This window comes from Sciurus carolinensis, chromosome 3, assembly GCF_902686445.1.
Source record: "Sciurus carolinensis chromosome 3, mSciCar1.2, whole genome shotgun sequence".
NCBI classification, from domain to species: domain Eukaryota; kingdom Metazoa; phylum Chordata; class Mammalia; order Rodentia; family Sciuridae; genus Sciurus; species Sciurus carolinensis.
This window is the reverse complement of record NC_062215.1, coordinates 142,121,258-142,143,944: the sequence shown is the minus strand read 5'-3', so window position 1 is coordinate 142,143,944 and position 22,687 is coordinate 142,121,258. Positions and strand designations below refer to the sequence as shown.

Here is a 22,687-nt window from a genome sequence, read left to right as displayed (position 1 = left end):
ACCATTGGTTGAAGAGGCTATCTTTTCTGCATTATATGTATTTGGCTCCTTTGTCTAGTATGAGATAACTGTATTTATGTGAGTTTGTCTCTCTGTCCTCTATTTTGTACCATTGGTCTATCTGTCTATTTTGGTGCCAATACCATGCCGTTTTTGTTACTATTGCTCTGTAGTATAGTTGAAGTTCTGGTATTGAGATACCACCTGCTTCACTCTTCCTGCTAAGGATTGCTTTAGCTATTCTGGGTCACTTAGTCTTCCAAAAGAATTTCATGATTGCTTGCTCTACTTGTATGAGGTACATCATTGGGATTTTAATTGGAATTGCATTGAATTTGTATAGTACTTTTGGTAGTATGGCCATTTTGACAATATTAATTCTACCTATCCAAGAACACGGGAGATCTTTCTGTCTTCTATGGTTTTTATTAATTTCTTTCTTTAGTGTTCTGTAGTTCTCATTCTAGAGGTCTTTCACCTCTTTTGTTGAAATGATTCCCAAGCATTTTATTTTTTGGAGGCTATTGTGAATGGGGTAGTTTTCCCAATTTCTCTTTCAGAGGATTCATCACTTATGAATAAAAATGCATTAGATTTATGTGTGTTGTTTTTATATCCTGCTACTTTACTGAGTTTATTTATGAGTTCTTGAAATTTTCTGGTGGAATTTTTTGGTTCCTCTAAATGTAGAATCATGTCATTGGCAAATAGTGATAGTTTGAGTTCTTCTTTTCCTATTTGTATCCATTTAATTTCTTTGGTCTGTTTAATTGTTCTGACTAGAATTTCAAGAACGATATTGAATAGAAGGGGTGAAAGAGGGCATTCCCTGCCTTGTTTCAGTTTTTAGGGGGAATGCTTTCAGTTTTTTTCTCCATTTAGAATGATGTTGGCCTGGGCTTAGCATATAGCACCTTTAAAATATTGAGGTATGTTCCTACTATCCTCATTTTTTCTAGTGTTTTGAGCCTGAAGGGGTGCTATATTTTATGAAATGCTTTTTCTGCATCTGTTGAAATAATCATGTGTTTCTTACCTTCAAGTCTGTTGATGTGGTGAATTACATTTATTGATATCCAGATGTTGAACCAAACTTGAATCCCTTGGATGAAACCCACTTGATCATAGTATGCTATCTTTTTAATATGTTCTCATATGTGATTTGCTTAAAGTTTTTAAAGATTTTTCGCATCTGTGTTCATTAGGGATATTGGTCTGAAGGTTTGCAAAATTTTCTGATATTATTTCATTGAATTGATTATTCATTTCTTTGGTTTGTATCTCTGTGCCTTTTCATGATATCCATAATTCTTGGAGTTTCTGTTCATGATTTCTTACCTTCTCTGTTTGGTCAACTTTGTTTTCAGGATTAGATATTTTGTCTTTATTGTCTCAAGTTCTGTCTTTAAAGTGATCTAATTTGTTGCTTTCTATTGAGTTTTTAATTAGGTTTATTGTTTCTTTCATTTCAAAGATTTCTCTTTGTTTTATTTTCAGAATCTCTATCTCTTTATTGAAATGATCTTTTGTTTCTTGCATTTGCTCTTTTAACTGCTTATTAGTGTGTTCATTCATTGCCTGCATTTGCTCTCTTATCTCATCATTTGCTTCTTGTTCATTTTATTTATGTATATTCTGAACTCCCTTTCTGACATTTCTTCTGCTATGCTGTCATTGGATTCTATTGATACAGTATCTGGTTTGTTTGGGACACTTTCTTCCCTTGTTTTTTCATGTTGTTTGTGTATGTTTCCCTCTAGCATTGTGAATCTGAGGTATTATAGTTTTCCCCTTATAGACTTATAGTGACTCTACAGGTTTCCAATACCTCATCTTGAAGTGAAAGATCAGTATTAGCATGACACCATACAAACAATATGCATTCTTAACCCAAATAGTACCTATTAAGATATTAACCGTGTTGTTTTAATAAACAGAGATGATGAGTTTGATTACTATCTACAGCATTACAAATAAGTTTGCAGTAAGGACCACAATTTCTAATGATGGACAAAGAGGATGGGGAGGGGCATAGGATACAACTTTAATGAGATAAGAAGTGAGCCTATAGAGGTACTATTTTGTAGGAAGAGTGAAAGCAGAATTAAAAGAAATTGGTTGTTAGCATGAGAAAAGGGAGAAAGTCTCCAGGGAAACAGATAGATAAGAGGAAAATAGAGTGAGAAAAATATTAATAAAAGTAAAGAAAAGTAGGAATAATAGTAGGTATAATAGGAAAAACCATAACAATACCTCTAATAAAAAATTTCTACAATAAAACCATACTGTACTGTTCAAACCTCCTAGTTTTCAGTAGCCTGATGCCTGAGAGGAACTTGATAATGTGGTGTCCCAAGAAGGGTGCTGTCCTGTTAGGGATAGTGGCCTCCAGGTCAGAAATAATCTATGTTAGCAAACAGAGACAACCTCTTGTATTGACAGATGGTCAGTTGCAGCACAGGCACTAGACCTTGGCCTGGGGCATGTGTACTGAAGATGGCCAGCTGGGGTCCAGTGTTAGTACTGGAGAAGGCAGGTGCTGGCTGGGCCAGGTGTCTGCGTGGGAGATGCGTGGGCACTGGGCCTGATGGCTGGACTGGGTCTCGGTGCTCCGTTTCTATCTTGATAGAGAAAATTATACAATACTAGTTTATCCAACATGAAATAATGAATAATTGGAAAAATATTTTAAAATCCTATTTTATATATACTGCTCACAAAGCATCATTGGACAGCTTCTGATAGGAGGTAAATAAGCTAACTTCATTCTTTGTTCTTAGAGGCACATTAGGTACCAGGGCATAGGAAGGTGGCAGAACATAGTTGTCTTGCTCAATTGAGAAGACACACAGAGTTGTAACCAAGTCAATTATTATTTGTAGGTTAGATCACCAAAAAGAAAAGGATATAGCACTCTTCATAAAGATGCCCTCAAGTAGTGTCTTAGTGATGCCCAACTGTCTTGACATTCAGCAAAAGAAAAACTTTATGGCCTTATCGATGAGGATAAAATGAGTTCTTTGGCAGCTAGTATCATCATTATTCATAATCAGATTTCGCTGCAGAACAGGATTAAAAGGAATAAAAAAACTATGTGATTTTAAAAGTAGTACAAATTTTCTTATAACTTGAACTGAGAGCCTTAAAGATGTTAGGTACACACTCCACCATGAAGTATGTCTCCACTCCACACATACTTTAAAAATACAAAAATTAAGAGTTGATGCATCTCAAACAGACTTATTTTTATAGTCTTACATTGGTCATGCTCTCTCGAATTAGTTTACAGAAAAAATTCAGTATACATGCACAACATAAACTCACTTTTATCAAATTATAGTTACACTCACATTTGAAGTACAAGAAAATATCTTGTAAGAAAATCTAACTATATTTATTTAAAATTAGCTTAGCTTAAGTAATGCTGGATTACAGCAATTTCTCAAGTAAAAGGTCTAATATTTATGGGGCAATCAGATGAATGTTAATCTAAGGTGTCCATGAGGTATATAGTTTAAAAGAGACTTTGATGATCTGGAAAGATGACACCTTTCAAAACAAACAAACAGCAAAGCAAACAACAACAGACTGTCCTGCTTGATAGGGTCATGCATGAGGAACTTTTATGCAAATACTTAAATATGTAAGCCATGCTTACAACATATTTCAAAGAAAACTAAGTTTGTCTTTAATACCAGAAATCTTTAGGAACAAAATTATTTTAGGTAGTTCATCACCTTCTTCAGGAGAGTTCACGGGATGCAGCATAAGGAGAACCCAGGTAAATCCTGGGAAACAGATAGGGAGGTGGCACTGAGTCTATAAAGGTCAAATAAACTGAGTGTTGGCAAAGGACTGAAAAGGAGAGATCTTCATGGAAAGTAAGCTCCAGAAATTTCTGTATGGTACCTTTTTAGTTTTTATTTGAGGACTTATCAGTGCAAGCATATAAGGAAATTGTCAAGGACAACAAAAATGGAACTCCCAAAGAACTAAGGGAACCATCATCAGAGCTCAGGTAGGGCTGCAAATAGTTCTTGTTTTTACCAATTGAAGTGGGAAATCTAATAGTTCATAGTACTGTCTCAGTAGTAGTTGAAAACAGTCTGAAAATAATAAAATCTGTTGTGATTCTGCTTAACCAAGCTTGAACAATAGTATTCAAAGATTAAACTGCTTTCAAGTAATTTACCTGCAATCAAAATGTTTAAGGAAGCCAGGTTCTATGGCACACACGTGTAATCACTGACTTGGGAAGCTGAGGCAGGAGAATTGCAAATTCAAGACGAGCGTCAGCAATTTAGCGAGGCTCTGATCCTGAGTAACTCAGAGAGACCCTGTTTCAAAATAAAATATAAAAAAGGGCTGGGGATATGGTTTAGTGATTATGCACTCCAGGTTCAATCCCTGGTACAAAAAACAAGAAGTTCAAGGATATTTATAGAAAGATACAAATATTTAAAAACATACAAGGTAAAATTTAAGAATATCTGATATTCAATAAGCCATCACATGCAAACAAAATGAAAATATAACTCATAAAAAGGAAAATCAATCAATCTAGAATGATCTAGAAAAATCACACAACCTAAAGTTAGTGGTCAAAGATATTGAAATCTATTTTAATGATATTTCAAATCTTTAAGAAGGCAAGAATATGTGTAAATGGACATGGAAAAGTAAAAGTATTGTACTTCTACAGAGAAAAATTCCAATTTATAAGATGAAAAAATTCACTAGATGGAAATAACCAGAGTTTAGACATGAAGAAAAATTTAGTGAATTTGAAAACATTACAATTGAAAATATTAAAAATAAAAGTCAAACAAAAGATATAATACACACAAATAGTGAGCCATAAAAATTTCAAATGGTCTACTATAGGTATATATAAGTATCACTGGGATACTTGAAGAAGTGAAGATGAAGAAAGAGTATTTGAATATATAATCACCACAAAATTGCCCAATTCAATGAAAACCAGAGCTGGGAATGTGGCCCAGTGATAGAGAATCTGCCTAGCATGGTCAAGGGGTTCAATCCCCAGCACTGGAAAACACAAGTAAACAAAAGACACTAATTTAAGGAAAAACATAACTTCAGATATAGAAGCTTCATGAACTACACATGTGGGATATGAGAAGTATACTAAAACAAAATACATGACTGACTATTTACAAAATATCTTTTTGAGAAAATCTTAAAAGCAATCAGAGTACATAAAACATGACACAGAGAAACAGAGATGAAAGATGACAGATTTCTCATGGAAAAGTGCAAGTCAAAAGATAGCAGTTAGAGTTTTAATCTTCTAAAAGGAAAAAGCAAAAAAAAATATAAACTAAAGCTCTTTTGATGTCAAATTCTAGAGTTAGCAAAGGCATAGCTTTGAAAAAATGGTGGGGAAATAAAATAAAGACTATTGGACAGAGAGAAGATGAGACAATTAAATATCATTATAAAAATGTCAAAGAAAGTCCTCAACAGAAGAAAAACCACTCATTCAGATGATGCCCAACTCTACAGAATGAAATAAGCTCTGTGTAATCTCATGGTGACTACATGGGTAAGATAAAATGATATTTTAGAATTTTTAAAAAATTATCTTCAGTAGATAATTTTTAAAAATAGTTAAAAGTATACTGTAAAGTTTAAAATATATGTGAAAGAAAAATGTATCCCAATAAGACAAAAGTCAGTAGTGATAAACAAAAGCATAATATAAGAATATAAAGTTTGTTTATCAAATGTGGCTCAGTATTAGTTGAAAATAGACTGTGGTTAAGTAAAAGTCATATAAATGCATATTCTATATTAGCCACTATTAAATTCAATTAAAAGTCAAAAAAGAAGAAGGAAAACTACATAAAAAGGGAAAAAGACATACAGAATTAATAAAAAGCAAATAAGTGGTAAATTTAAACTCAACCGTAGTGATAATTACATTAAATATAAATCATCTAAACATTTCAACTAAATGGCCTAGATTTTTAGTTTGGATAAAACAGAAAAAAAATCAATGACATACTAATTAAAACATTATCTACTTTAAACATAACTATCCCCATGGGTTATATATACAGGGATGACTACATAATATGTCATTTTTCTATTAAACAAAGGAAAGCCAGAATGTATGTGTCACTCAACACAAAGTCAAAACATTTTAACTAGAGTTAGAAAGGGAATTTTACACTGATAAATGGGCTAACTCTTTGTAATTAACCAACAATCATAAGTGTTTAAACACTAAACTAAAGAGTTATAATATATGGACAAGAACAGATAAGATGGCAGGAGACAGACAAATCAGTTTCTGTACAAGTTTCAGCATTTTTCAGTTTCTATTGAGTACATTAAAATTTGAAAACCATCTCATGATCAAATAAAAAATAAATAGTATGTGTTACTAGAGTACTTATGTCTACAAAGTATATTATTTGATGGTATTACATAATTCATCTTTTTTACTTTTTACATTTTCTTCTCAATTCAGAAGTATATTAAAATACAGATGTATAAATATAATCAATTTTAGCAAATTTCATCACATACATTTTATATTATGGCAATCTTCATACTTGACCAGTTGAGAAGTAACTGACAAGCCAAAGGAAGCTAACACACCCCACTAATTCCTGATGCAGGACAAAGGTGAGAGAGAATCTCAGTGAGAAGACCTCACAGACCCACTGAATGAGCAGCACCAAAAGCAGGGCCAGACTAGGGCATATGCTCCTACAGCAAAGTGCTGATATATTTCTGGGACAACAGAACAAGATGTGCAATTTGAAGAACAGACAGAATTTGGGAAATATAAAAGAGAGAGCGGGGGCTGGGGATATAGCTCAGTTGGTAGAGTGCTTCCCTCAAAAGCACAGGCCCTAGGTTCAATCCCCAGCACCGCAAAAAAAAAAAAAAAAGAGAGAGAGCGAGCTGGGTTGCAAGTGCCTATGCTTGTCTTACATACATTCATAAATCAGACAAGCCACAGCTTATCTAGGATAAATTTAAGAAAAGGGGCAGAGAAAGGCTGAAGGTGTTCAATAATAAGCTTATTCAATATGATGGAAACATCAATAAGGAGAAGAACTACCTGTTCAGAGTCCTTAAAAATGTCTATATTAAAATGTCATTACAAATTCAGAAAATTTTTCTTTATTAAAATATTTTGCAATATAATATATAAAAATTCTGCTGAATAATATGAATAACATTACCATATTTCGTGTTTATGCTAGAAAATATTCTCAAAAATTTTCTGAATATATGTAATTCAAATGAAGTTTTAGAAACATCATCTAAAAATACAGATTTTAATCACAGATGTTTTATTTTTCATAAAATATTCTAAAGAAGATACATATGTTAAGTCAGAGAAATGTGTTTCAAACAAATACCTACTGGGAGTTTTTGTAGCAGTCTTTCTGTAAATAGAACATGTTCTGGAAAGCAATAGCTTTTGCATACTAATCAGAAAAGCGTCTGTGGCATTCTGACAAGATTTTTATCTAGAGTGTATTGTGCATCCTACTCCAGAAAGATTCCCCCAGATAAACAGAAAAATACAGCAAATCAAATTTCCCTTTTTACTGAATGTGTTGACAAATGGTAGGACATCAATGAGTAACATCTTTTGAAGCCTGAGATGAATCTTTAGAAAATGAAAAGAAGATAGGAGGGAAACTACTGTCAAGTCAAAAGCACCTTAGCTTGAAAATATTATGAAAAAATTGAGCTAAAGACAAAACAGGAGGTTGGAAGCTTAACATTGAATCCTCAGGGACTGCCTTTTGAGTGCTCCCAGTTATCAGCATTTGGCCTCTTACTATTATCTTCTCTGTGTTCTACAAAAGAGCAGAGGCTGTTTTGAAACACTCAACCCACCAAAATATCTAACGCATTATGTTTTTCCTGTGTTTCATCAGGGGAATTTTCAGAGATGATATTTAACAATGCCAAGGGTCAAACTAAGCAGATAGAAAAATGTATGTCTGTTTTGTTGAAAATAATTGGAATTGAAAATGATAGAGATGGAAATGAACCAAGTGTTCAAACCGATAAGACTGCATGGGAAAAACAATAAAAATCAAGGGGAACAAAGAAAGTAAATGAGCTCTTTTAATATGGGAGGTATAAAAATGATTGCTTGCATATTATTTAAGGATTAAGTTGAGAAGGTTAAGGTATGCTAAACCTGATGTGTAGGAAACATAATCACTGACTTCATATTTCACTGAGGAAAATTGAAGAATCTTGCAATTAACTTTTCCTTTTGTTATAAGATCTAGCAGAGAGAAAATGCGCACTCACACTCACACACAAATTCATCTTTGCACAGAAAAAAATTCTTTCTCTATTATCTGAAGATAATTTTAGTTTATTTTTTAATCTATGCAATTTTGGAAAATCGCACCTATTAGTGCATTTAATTGTACATAATAATGGGACTCATTGTGGCAATTTCTTACTTGCATATAACACACTTTGATCGTATCCAGCTTTCCTGGTTCCCTCTTCTAACCCCTTTCCCTGATTCCTATCCCCTTCTCTAATATTTCCCATTCTATTATTTTTCTCTACATAGAGAAAACCTGGGATATTGTCTTTCTGAGTTCGGGTTATTTTGCTTAACATGATAATTTCTAAGTCCCATCCATTTTTCCTGGAAATGACATGAGTTTGTTCTTCTTTATGGTTGAGTAATGTTCCATTACATACCACATTTTCTATATCTATTCATTCCTTTACAGGCATCACATAATTTGACTGTTTTGAATAGTGCTGTGATAAACATGGGTATGCAGGTATTTCTATGGTATGCTGACTTTGATTCATTTTGGTATCTACCAAGGAGTGATATTGTTGGATTACATGGTAGAAGAAGGTTTGTCTAACTTAATGCAATAACTTGACAAGCACAGGGTTTTGATGACATAATGTAAGTGTTTGTTTAATAATGGCAATAATTTGACAAGAATAGGGTTTATAGGCACATACTTCAATTATTTTGAAGGTAAGTGTTTCTAAATTTATTTTGGAATTAAGATTGGTTTAATTAAATATACAGGCTCTCAGATATCTGGACATGCAGATAGGAATCAATGAAGAATGTTTATCTTTTGTTTCAACTCATAAAATTTTCATGGAGTGGTTTCTTTGATATTTTAAAGATAAACACTTAAAGTTAAAACTCTAGAGTATTAAAAGGAAATATAATGTGCTGTAATTTCTTAGGGAATTTTCTTTCTGTTGTTTTATTTTTTTTGTATTTTAACAAAATATAACCCTTAGCTTCCATAATTTAAATAACAGTTTTTTTTTTCTGTTGAAAATAAGGAAGTTTGTATTAAATTCACTTTAAAAAATAAAACAAAGTTTGTGAGTTTCTTGTGGCATTAGAAATTAGTACTAAAGGGACCGGAGTTGTGGCTCAGTGAAAGCGCTTGCCTGGCATGGATGAGGCCCTGGGTTCGATTCTCAGCACCACATATAAATAAAATAAAAAGATCTGTTGAAAACTAAAGAAGAATATTTAAAAGAAAAAGAAAGAAATACTAAAGTACCGGGCATGATTCCATCCTGCACGTCTCTTCTCTAGGGCAGCAGCCTATTTTCTATCCTCCTTCTCACCTAAGTGCGTGCTTCCACCTCATCGAAGATTCGATGGAGATGGACAAGAGCCCCCTAAGACCCCAGATCTATCTTTTTGGTTGTGAACTAAAGGCTGACAAAGTGCATCACTTTATGGTGGATAATGATGAAAATGAACACCAGTTATCCTAAAGAACGGTCAGTTTAGGGGCTGGTGCAAAGGATGAATTGCACGTTGTTGAAGCAGAGGCAATGAATTATGAAGGCGGTCGAATTACAGTAATACCAGCAGCATTGAAAATGCCTATACAGCCCACGGCTTCCCTTGGGGGCTTTGAAATCACACCACCTGTGTAGGGCAGCCTGTGCATAGTAGTGGGAAGCACTTAGTAGCTATGGAGGAAGATGCAGAGTCAGAAGGTGAAGAGGAGGGAGATGTAAAACTCTTAAGTGTAGCTGGAAAGCGCTCTGCCCCTGGAGGTGGTAGCAAACTTCCCCAGAATAAAAGTAAAACTTGCTGCTGATGAAGATGAGGATGACAACAAAAATGATGATGATGATTTTGATGATGAGGAAACTGAAGGAAAAACTCCAGTGAAGAAATCTGTATGTTACTCCAGCCAAAAATGCACAAAAGTCAAACCAGAATGGAAAAGACTCAAAATCATCAACACCAAGATCAAAAGGTCAAGAATCCTTCAAAAAACAGGAAAAAACTCCTAAAACACCAAAAGCACCTAGTTCTGTAGAAGACATTAAAGCAAAACTGCAAGCGAGTATAGAGAAAGGTGGTTCTCTTCCCAAAGTGGAAGCCAAGTTCTCAATTATGTGAAGAATTGCTCCCGGATGACTGACCGTGAGGCTTTTCAAGATCTCTAGCAGTGGAAGAAGTCTCTTCAAGAAAATAGTTTAAACAGTTTGTTAAATATTTCCATCTTATTTCATTTCTGTAACAGTTGATATCTGGCTGTCCTTTTATTAACGCAAAGTGAGAACTTTCCCTATCGTATTTGATAAATGTTGTCCAGGTTCCATTGCCAAGAATGTGTTGTCCAAAATGCCTGTTTAGTTTTTAAAGATGGAACTCCACCCTTTGCTTGGTTTTGAAGTATGTATGGAATGTTATGATAGGACATAGTAGTAGTGATGGTCAGACATAGAAACAGTGGGAAGATAAAAATATACATGTGAAATAAACTCAGTATTTTAATAAAGTAAACAAAAAAGAAATACCAAAGTACCAATACATGTGCTGGAAGACTATGAACGAATATATTTTTAAAAAAAAAGAAGTGATGAAATTTCTTGCTAATTTTTTCATTATTATTCATTATACTGTGAAGGAAATAAGACACAGAAGGTTTTAATATTTTCTTTTCTTTTCTTACTTTTTTTCTTTTTTTTTTGCAGTGCTGGGGATTAAACGCAGGACCTTGTGTATGCAAGGCAAGCACTCTACCAACTGAGCTATGTCCCCAGCCCAGGTTTTAATATTTTCATGTCAAAGTTAAAATTAAACATATTTACATCACTTTCAAAAGAGTTTGCTAAAGCACTAAGTATGGAAAGAACAAAGTCATGTTTTTAGACAGATGAGGAATGATCTCAAATACAGTCCAGAGATCTACAAAACAAGTTAGAACCTTGAGGGAAATGTTTCCAGAGGAGTGCCTGTGGGACCTTCACATTTGTTGTCTTACGCTGCCTCAAGTCTCTATTCCCCACATATCGGTTCAGTTTCCCCATCCTTGGGTCCATCTGGTTCCTGATTCAGGATGCCACTCTGGAAGGCAGAAGCCAGAAACCTTGGCAGCATCCCCACAGAACCAATTCTGCAGGCTTAAAGATGTGGAGTCCTGGTTTCTTCCACCTAGATTTCAAAGAATGTTGTGGGCAGTGCTGGGACTCTTGACAAGATTGATCGTGGGGCAAAGCCACCAGGAGATTCCACACTAGGATACTGTCTAGTGGAGCTGTGTGATCACGACCATCTCCTCTGCCTCAGAATGGTAGAACTATCAACATGCAACTCCAGGCCAGAAAAACTACAGGCATGGGATTTCCAATGGTGAGAACTGTTGCTTGGTAGGTCCCAGCTAAGCCACAGAAGCAGAGCTGCCCAAGGCTTTGGGGTGCCTAATTCTTCTCCCACTGTGTGCAGAAGGTGGGAAATGGGTCAAAGAAAATCATTCTTCAGCTTTAAAATGCATTTTTCCTGTTGGGTTTTGTGCTTCCTAAGGCCTGTTACTTCTTTCTTGTATCCTGGCTGTTCCCTTTTGAGATGGGAATATCAATCCCACGCCTTTCCCACCTCATAATTTGGAAGCAGATGACTTGTTTGATCTCACAGGCTCATAGTTGCAGGGAAAGTGGATTAGAAAGGTCTTGCCTTGAGTCTCATTCCTGTCTGGTTTAGATGACTCTCTTGACCATGAACATTTCAGTTGTAATAAGTTATGACTTTGGGGCTATTGGCATAGACTAATTGTATTTTTTAATGCAAGAGGGTCATGAGTTTGGGGGAGCCAGGGGTACAGTGGTATGGTTGTACTATCTCTACTCAAAACATATGTTGATTCTTAATTGTCATTGCAGTAGTATTCCAACATGGGAACATTAAGAGGTTTTTAGGACATGGTGGCCCTCCTGCATGAATTAATGGCATTATCATGGAAATGGCTTCATGACCATGGGAATGAGATTGTTATAAAAGGGCAAGTTCCATGCTTACTCCCTCTCCACTCATTCTGTCACCTTCCATCTTGGAATGGTGCAGAAAGTTCTAGTTGATGCTTTCATATTGGACTTCTCAGTCTTCAGAACTATGAAGAAGTAAATTTCTGTTGTTTGTACATTCCTCAGGTGCAGGTGTTCTGTTAGAGAAGCACAACATTGACTGCTTCCTTGTCTTTTACTATTATTATTATTATTATTATTATTATTATTATTATTATTTTGCTCTAGCATAAATGCTTCTTTAAAAAATTAGTTGTTTGACAAAAATTCATTATCTATTTTTTATATAGATTAAATTTTACTTTCTTTTAAAGTTTCCCTGGTCACCTCCTTTCCTCCCTCCCCAAGCACAGGTAACTACTCAGTCTTCTGAAAGCCTGTTACAGCCTGTCTATAGCTTATTTGTCATGTTCAGGTTGCAACCATCAGTGAACCTGTCTTGCCATCAATGAAATATTGTACATTCTAGGGGGTAATAAATTTTATCCTGATTATCTTTTTATTCTTAAAATGTATCATAATGCCTGGTGTATGAGGGTCCAGAGAAAAAGGTTGCTTATGAATTATAGTCATGTTTCTGTTACAGATTAGCCAAAGGTCACAGTTTAGTGTACATACCTCACTCACTTCCAGTATTAGAATTCCTCCTAAGTAGGCCATTCACAGGTTTTGAGTTTCCCAGTACAATCATGGCTTATTCTCATTTGGGCATTTTGTCACATTGAGGTTTCCCTGGACTTATTGTTTTTTTTTTAATGAACAGTTTATTAATGGTTACTTTAAAATAGGCTATTTGGATTAGGTGGACCTTTAATTTATATTTCCAGTTAAAGTCATGATCTCACAGAGTGATATGTGTTAAATTTTGCAGTAAATAATGTTCTCACTTTAACGATTTGATACATGTGAGAGATGAACATCAATAATTCTTTTGTTTTTCTACTTTCTTGATAAAATTGCTAACCCCTCTGTTTTATTTTTTCCAGATTTTTACTGGTGCATTATAGTTATAAATAATGATGGAATTTGTTGTTACATATTAGTATACACACAACATATAACAATATAATTTGACCAACATCCCTCCCCAGCACTTCCTACTCCCTCCCAGCTTCCACCTCCAGGTTCCTTTCCTCTAGTCTACTGATCTTCCTTGATTTTCATGAAATGACCCTAACTTTTGTTTCTTTTTTCTCTCTAGTTTCCACATATGAAGGAAAACATATTACCCTTCATCTTCTGAATTTAGCTTATTTCACTTAACGTAATGGTCTCTCGTTCCATCCATTTTCCTGCAAATGACAATTTCATTTTTTAAGGGAAGAATAAAGCTCTATTGTGTAGATCTACCACATTATTTTCTTTATCCATGAATCCATTTAAGGACACCCAGACTGGTTCCACAGTTTGGCACTGTGAATCATGCATGTATCACTGTAGTATGATGACTTTAATTCTTAGAATAAATACCAAGAAGTGGAATAGTTAGGTTATACGGTGGTTACATGCCTAGTCTTTCAAGGAACCTCCATACTGATTTCACTAGTGGTTGTATTAATTTACAGTCCTATCAACAGCATAAAAATCTTCCATTTTCTCCACATCCTCTCTAGCATTTATTATCATTAGTATTTTTGATGTCTGCCATTCTGACTGGTAGGAGATGAAATTTCAGTGTAGTTTTGATTTTCATTGCTCCAATTGCTAATATGTTTATTATTGTATTTATTCTTTTGAGAAGTGTCTGTTTAGTTCATTTTCCCATTTATCAACTGGGTTGTTCTTTCTTTTTCTGGTTTTGAGTGTTTTGAGTTCTTTATATATTCAGGATATTAATTCCCTGTCAGAAGAGTAGTGAAAAAGATTTCCTCCCATTCTAAATTGTTTCCTTTGCTGTATGGAATTTTTTTTCCTTAATTTAATGCCATTTTATTTATTAACTCTTAGCTTTATTTCCTGAATTTTAAGGATCCTATTGAGAAAATCTTTGCCTGTGCCTTTATAATGGAATGTTGACCCTATATTTTCTTCTAGAAGTTACATAGGTTTTGGTTTAATTCCTAGGGGTTTGATGCATTTTGAGTTGAATTTCATACATGACAAAAGATAAGGGTCTAGTCTCATTCATATATATATATATATATATATATATATATATATATATAACCAGTTTCCCAATTACCATTTGTTACAAAGGCTGTCTTTTCTCCAATGTATATTTTTTGCACCTTTGTCAAAGATCAGATGACTAAGATGTTTATATTTTATTCTGTGTCTTCTATTTTTTCTTTAATATTTTTAGTTATACATGAACAGAACACCTTTATTTTATTTATTTATTTTTATGCAGTGCTGAGGATCAAACCCAGTGCCTCACATGTGCTAGGCAAGTGCTCTACCACTGAGCCACAACCTCAGCCCTGTGTCTTCTCTTTTATACCATTGGTCTATATGTCTGAGGGTTTTGTTTCTTTCTTTTTTCTTTTCTTTTTTTTTTTTTTTGTCAGTACCATGCAGTTTTTTTAACACCTCTATTTATGAATAATGCTCTAAGATGAAGTGCGTTCTAACAGAAGCACGTTGAGGGATCTCACTTTTACTGATATGGGATTTTATGGGTTGAAAGTGCTGGGTACTGTTGCCTCTGCTGGGCACTTTGTTTATGGTACATTCAGGTGTGCCATGGCCTTTCATGGCCAGTGCTTATTTAATTGAAAATTACACGTTCCAGGGTGACTTCTCTCCAGGGTTGATGTGGTAGCTTATCCAGTGTTCTGGCAAGATTGTTAGAGCCCTTATTTCCTAATTTAGGAGTAAAAAGATCTTTTATATAAATCCTTACAATTTCTGAGATTTATTTTGAATAGACAGATTCTGGACATTCAACATTTTATGTGATGTTTGTCAATCCTCTGAAAGGAGATGGGGCAATTCCTCAGGAAAATCCACGAACAGGCCTCATAAAAGTATCTGTATGGAGAGTAGATATAAAGTAGCAAATGAAAATATACCACACTGAGACTCTGGAATGTATTGGATTTTCTGTAATTATTAGTTTTATTTTATTTATAAGCAAGGCCAATTGTGTAGGTGTGCTCTCAAAATCAGTTTGAAATTTTCTCATTTGAGCTAGTTATACAGGTCAATGTTTCAGAAAAGTTTAAGTTCTAACACCAGGCTTGTCTTATTCATCAGATCTAACGTACGGTCCTCCAGGCTTTCCTGGGTCATCCAAGCATTATCTTTGTTTAAACATAATGTACTACCGTGGGCATTTGTGAAAGTACAAGCATGTTTTCCTTCTTCTATTTGAAGTTTATGAAAACATTGTGGTATATTATCATCCATTGAATGACTATCACAGTAATAAATTAGAATGAACTCAAATATTATATAAGTGTAATTAGTCAAAAGGAGAAATTAAAAATAATTAATATTGAGTTATATCTTATTTTTATTCAAGAATGGCTGTTACATGCCTGAAAAAAAAATGAAAGAAGCTTATTATCTGTAGAGAGATTAGACTGGCAGCGATAGCCTCTGGAGGATGGTCTGCTGAACCCTAACTCAGAGCCTGCCTTCACTTCAAGTTAGAGAAAATAAGAGATTTTGCTAAAAAACAATGAGAAAATGCTACTAGTTTTCTTTCCATGGTTTCTTTTTTATGTACATTTTTTAATCTTTGGAGAAACATTTGTAGTCATGCTGCCTGCAAAAATGATGTTTGGATGTATTCTGCAGAACTCGCAAAGCTAGTAACTCATAAAATATTCCTGAAGTTGGCAAGTTTCTCAAGATGAAAGGTTCACACAGCTCTAACAAGTAGCTAAAAAGGAGACTAGTGTAATAGGCACCAGCACAGCAGTTTAAAGCCTCGTGCTGGATACTAGGTTGCATTTGAATTCTTATCATGAACCAGGGAAGATAACACACCTACCATGCTTATTCTTCATTTGTGTGCTTAATTTTAATAGACCTTTCTCCAAAATAATTAAAAATAGGAATAGAACAGTTTTTTTTTTCCTTTCCTCCTTTTTTTTCTCTTGAAGGAAGTTTAGAATTTTCCCTATGAAGAGTATTTTAACATTTATATTTAGCTCTTTTTGCTCTAGCTTGCAAAATAGGTCTCTAGCTTCTGCCAGCACTTGTAACCAAGGAGAATGATTACCACATGCAGGTGTCACTGATTGGTTGGAATTGAAAGCTACACAGATTGGCTTGGAGGACTGAATCCGTCTGTCTACCCTCTCATCTCAGTTACTTCTGCCAAATGCCATTAGAGAGCAATCATATCTGTTTTGACTGACAGCATAGTTAACAAGTAGGATCACTGTCAACATATCATTGATGTTTGGGAAAATTATGTATATATATATATGTATATACATACATATAATATACATATATAAGTTTATTGTATAAAAAGGGGGAACATCATTGTTTAAAAGTTTTATTTCCACAAATGTGCTTTTAAAAGACTGTTTATAATACATTCGAGCCAACTTAAATGGGTCTGCTTTTAAGAATTTATTATTTGTAGTTTCCCAAATTACTTTTATTCTTTTCTTTCCTTTTTTTTTTTTCCCTTCTGTTTTTGCAGTCCTGTGTATTGAACACAGGGCCTCCTGCAAACGGGTAAGCACTCTTCCACTGATCTATACCTCCAACCTTCCCAAAATATTTTGTAGTGATATCTTTTGGAGAGGAGGTAATTGTAAAAGAAAATCTCTGATCTAATGAATAGGTGTTTGAATTTATGTCATAAAGTTTTAAGTATACTTAAAAATAATTATAAGCCCTTGCAGAAAATGTATAAAAGTCTTATTAATTAGGTGGATGTGTTTTCATTTATAGAACATACAGATGCTCTCTTAAAACATCTTTACAAAACCCATCTTTGAGATTTTACCCTTTTGAAGATGTACCAGCTGGACTATCATGGTTAATAAACACTTGTATCTTCTATCCCACACTCTCTGCATTTCTTACTTCACTGAGTGGTAACAAAACTAGATAATATAGATGATGCTTTAAGGATAGGTTTTATGCAAAATAAATAGTGGAATGCAAATTATCAAAGTCTCAAAGATAAGGCTCTTTGCTTCTCTCATAAGATGCCTGCACATGTTTAAATAGAAATAAATTCTAAAGTATGTCTACATTTTTGATCCCTTTATCGTGTCCTACTTTGGCCTACTTTTCAATTAACTTCCTTGTTATCAAGGAAGTTAATTGAAAATTATATATAAGGAATATTAGAGGGCTTCGACGATAGAGTTAGTATGTATTCTGCATTAAACATAAATATCTTAGCTTAATATATTGAGGCACTGAAAATTGTATTTGATCTCAGAATGTTTAAAGTATGTATCTTCACTTACTTTAATTCAGAAATCCAGGAACATAGAAACTAAATATACAGAAAATCCTAAGTGCAAATAAAAAGAAGGCAGGGAAGATGGACTTTGGATTTTCCAGGTGTTTAGAGCATATTAAACCTTTACCTTCTACTGTCCATCACCTCAGATGATACTATCTTCAACAGAATTTGATTTGAAAAACAAATCTACTATTAAATATTAATTCCACTGTTCTGAAAGTTTTATTATGGTATAGAATAAAAGAATCAATGAAAAGACCAGAAATTCTCATAATGTCTTGTTGTTTTCTTTTTAAATTTTAAAACTTGCCATGTGATATTCTTGCTATTAACATTCTTTAAAGAAACAAGAGAGAAAGCCATGGATAAGCCACTGACAGGACCTGGCCCAGTCTCGAAGTTAGGCCTTCAGGTCTTCTTTTGAAAGTAAGTTATTTCAAGTAACCCCAAATCAGATAAGTCCACACTGACCAGGATTGATAAAGGCAAAAACAAGAACACTCCTTAATTGAGCACAGACAAAAACATGGACATTGTCTGAGCTACAACATATTAGATACCCGCTTCCTGTTTCTCTATCAATCCTAACATTAGGCTCACTTTGGTTATTGTCTTCATAGATAAGATTTGTGAGGTATTTGATCATTGCTCATACTTCCTGATAGTAGATAATTAAGATGTTTTCCCCAATGTATGAAGTCCTTTTTTCAGTAAGCAATAATAAACTCAGGCATATTCCTGGTGGTGTTTCACCACAGGATATGCACAAAAGAAACAGAAAATAAGGCCAGGTGCTGTGGTGCATGCCACAATCACACCAAGTGGAGAGACTGAGGCAGAAGGATAGCAAGTTTAAAGTTAGCCTCAGCAGTTTAGTGAGGCCCCAAGCAACTTAGTGAGACCCTGTTTCAAGAAAAAGAAAAAAAAATAGAGGGGCAGGAAAAAAGTTCTTAAGCATGTAAAGATTTAATTGGCATATTGAAAAGTATTGCCTAAAGTTCTGGAAGAAAGCAATAGAGGCAAATAGAATAGGATGAAAAGATATAATTTTTCTACTCCTACAACTTTACATAGCTCCACACTAGACAGAATCATTGCTTATTGATTGAATTATCCAATTCAATAAAAGTATGGTGACTAGAAATGGGAAAGCTGCTTCTGTATACACTGTTTAAATTACAATTAAGTTTCCAGCTGGAGATCTCCAAAATATAGTGGAACCCTCACAGTGATGGTATTTGCCTTGTTCTATTTTAGGATTCCTTAGCAATATCACCTTAGAGCAACAGCTGTTCAAAGCACTGAGATTGGTATGAATTTTTCTTCTACTGCCTGGCAAGTTGAAAAGCTATAAAATATTTTCAGTTCATTTCAGGTTCAGGTATCCCTAGGAGCAATTGTCTTCATGCAATCAGAAGGGAAGGTATTAAGATTGCAAAACAGAGATTCAGAAACTAAATGCAAACTGCCGTTGGTTGGAAACACCAACTGGGAGTTTATTGCCAAACACCAGTCATTAGAAGATCAGTAGCTAAATTAGCCAAAGTAAACATCCTGAGGAACAAAACTGGTGCCAGCTTACTGAGCTAACGACAAGACAAGTGGGTGACAATGGGGCAGAGGAAAAAAAAAAAACCTAAATAAATTTGGATAAGTTCAATATCTGTTCATATATTGGTGGACCCAATTTGAAAAAAATATCTGTTAGAATAATAAATTCATCTATAAAGATGTTGGACAGAATTTTTGGCAGGTTTATGCTCTTGATTAGAAAATAAATAGCCATATGAGGAATAATTCTATCTAATTCAAGTGATAATATAAGATGCTCATGAAAGTCATTAAGATAATCTAAATTTAATAATCATGCATTGAACCTTTAGATCTTCTGTGGCATTACTGATTGAAATAAGCAATTATTATGCTTTCTTTCCCTTCTCTTTCCTTGTCCTTTATTAAACTTTATTACTTTTTAAATTCTTAAACTTCCCATTTTCTAAAATTGTATTGTTAAAATGTACATTCAAAATAAGAAACATTTGTCTACAGAGCAGTCTGGGGTCAAATATTCCAAACAGTGAAGACAACCAGAGAGGAAAGTTTCCAAGGCTGGAATAAGTTTTCTGTCTTCATGAAACAGAAAGATGTCCGGTCTTTACAGCAGAGTGGAGGGAAGGGAAAGGTGATGGACAGTCATTCAGACTTTATTAGCAAATACAACAAGCCAAGTCATGGGTTCAGTATCAGAATGCAAACCTGAAGCAGGCATAGATCTGCTTTCAAGAGGTCTTGGAGTATCAACAGAGATTCCATTTGCTCATAAAATGAAAGGTTAAATACTTTCCATGACATGCACATAGTGCCACAGCTTCTAAAATCTGCAAGGAGATTTTCTAGGTCCACCCAAAAATTAACCACACTATTCTATATTATTTCATGGAGTTGCTATATCAAAACTCAACTTTAATCTTGTATATCTCTCAACCCTTTTATTTTTAACTCATCCTAGTAAAAACAACCCTGTTTAGTTTCAAAGTCTACCATCTAGACACATCACAGAAGGTGAGTTTGGTCTCTGATATTCACCCAGGAAATAATTCGATTCTTTAGTTGATGTTTTACTTGGCAAAATCTCTGAAATATGAAACACATTCAGTGAAATCACTGAGTGATGTGCCCATGCTTAGCGAAGGCCCCTGAATGACACCCACAGTCAACCTCTCCCCCTGTCTGCAGCTCACCAGTGCCTCTGCTTTTCCATTCAGCAGGGTGCAGTCCTACCCACAGAGAGCTTCCACTCTGACAAGGCTGTCTGCCGAGGCCAGGCGCATGTGCCATACATTGCCACGTTTAAAGGGCACATTTGGCTTCAGTCCCTTGGCTATCTTCTTGTACACAGCATGGCTTTTTGAGGTGGACCCAAATCCCTTGAGAGCAAAGTCCATGTGAAAGCCAAAGATCTCATCACTTTCTATAGTCCTGTTTAATGCTCTTCCTGAAAGCACTAAGTCTTTCTTGGTTGACCACAGTTACATTCTAAAATAAAGTGATAGAGAAATGTGGTAAGGAGTTAAACTTAATACAAGTTGAGGGATATTTTTGTTTTGTTTTCACTGATCTATTCAGTAAGCATCTGCCAGAAGCCCCCCAAAAATGTACATTCTAAAATTGCAAAATGATTTTATATACAGTGAGTTTTTTCAAATGGAACTGAGCTACATAATTAACACTCAGTTCAAAAGAATCTAGCACCCTAGTTTCCTTCAAATCATTGTTTATTTAACTATAAAAAATTACCTTTTTTACTGGGAAGGACATTCCCTGCTAAAACCCAGAAGAATAACTATAATTGCGTATAATCTTATGTACACCTTCCTACATACATTAAATAATTTCTCAATTTCTAATGCCTAACATAATGTAAATGCTATGAAATAGTTACATGCTATATAATTGAAACCTTCCCTGGACGTTTTATGTAAAATTGTATCATATGCTTAATCATACCTTTTTCTCCTTCCTCACTTATCTTTCCTCCTTACAATTTAATAATAACTAAGCCATTACATATATTTTATTTTATTTTCACACACATTCACGCCCACAATTGTAAGCAGGAATTTTTGTATCTTTTGTTTATAACTGCATTTCTAACATCTAAATGATGGTTAGTATATACTTGCTTAATGTATATATGTTTAAAATTAAAGAAGCAATAAAACATGACAATTTTGCTAATTTTATGGAATACTTAGTGAATATTAGTCTCTCAACAGATTTTGAATTTACCAAATCTTAAGAATATGAAAATTCAAATATCACCACTGGATTACATGTTAGCATAATTGCTGTGAGAATGTAAAAATATACATATATTTTAGTGTACCTGGTATTTAACATACCATAAAATGTAATCATTGGTGAAAATTTTGTGGAGTTTACACAGGATGAATCCATAATTATTTAAAATGAAAGGTTTGGAAAGTAATTATGTTAGGTGATTCTATTACTTTATTAATTATCCTTGATTAGTTTGTATTCATTTTTGGAGAAATAGCAATATATTTTTCTGATTTCTTTAACTTCTGGTAAAAGATAGATTTAAAAGAATTATTGCCGGGTGAAATTCCCTCTGCATCCTTTCATTCACTGTTTTGTAAGAAATAAAGATAAAACAATATTCCCACTGAAATATAATTTCCAACAAAAATCTCAAATCAAGAAAATGTGTCTGAGACCCACGCATGGACTTGTTCATTTTCACACCATTCAAGGACGTGTTTCTCATAAAACATCCTTCCAGAGTTACTTTACCTTTGGACACGTTCAACATTTTGTTTTGTTATGAGTCATTTAAATCTTTTTAAATGTCACTGACCATTTCTATTGACTGAACCAATTATGTTTTATAGTATAACACAATAATTTATTCAGTTGTTTCTTGGATATCAAAAACTGAATATGTCTGGATGGCTTTATTACCTTCATCATAACTGCCTATTATCCTTCCCTTTTCTTAAATACTGCCTTTAAATTACTACCATTATGTTCATATTCTCTCTTCCTTTTCTTACACTGTCTGAAGCCATGTATGGCCTTAGAAATGCACTTTTTAACTTCCCTTGTTACATAAGTGCCCATATTGTTTTTTCTTAGGAAGAAGTGAGCATTCATTTCATCTGCACCAGAATTAGCACCACTTTCGTACATTCAGTACATTCAGTACATTTTCACATTCAGTACATTTTTTTTTATTAGAGTAAATTCTCTGTGTGACTCCTTTCTGAAGATTACATGACCTGGTATGACATTTAGTGTGTCTTATGTGGCCTAGCAGTTTATCAGTGTTTCTTTGTCTTTCCTGGTCTCAATATTATTTCAAGACATAAAGGTCTGTTATTTGGTTAATTTTTGGAATTCACCTCAATCTGGATTTCCCTGATTGCCTGATTTTTTTCATAAATAAATTCATTTATA

At 34.2% G+C, this 22,687-nt stretch overlaps 1 pseudogene; it reads left to right on the top strand.

Moving 5' to 3' along the window:
• The first annotated feature begins 3,759 nt into the window (after positions 1–3,759).
• LOC124979512 (nucleophosmin-like) lies at positions 3,760–10,554 on the top strand (annotated as a pseudogene).
• Positions 10,555–22,687: the final 12,133 nt, after the last annotated feature.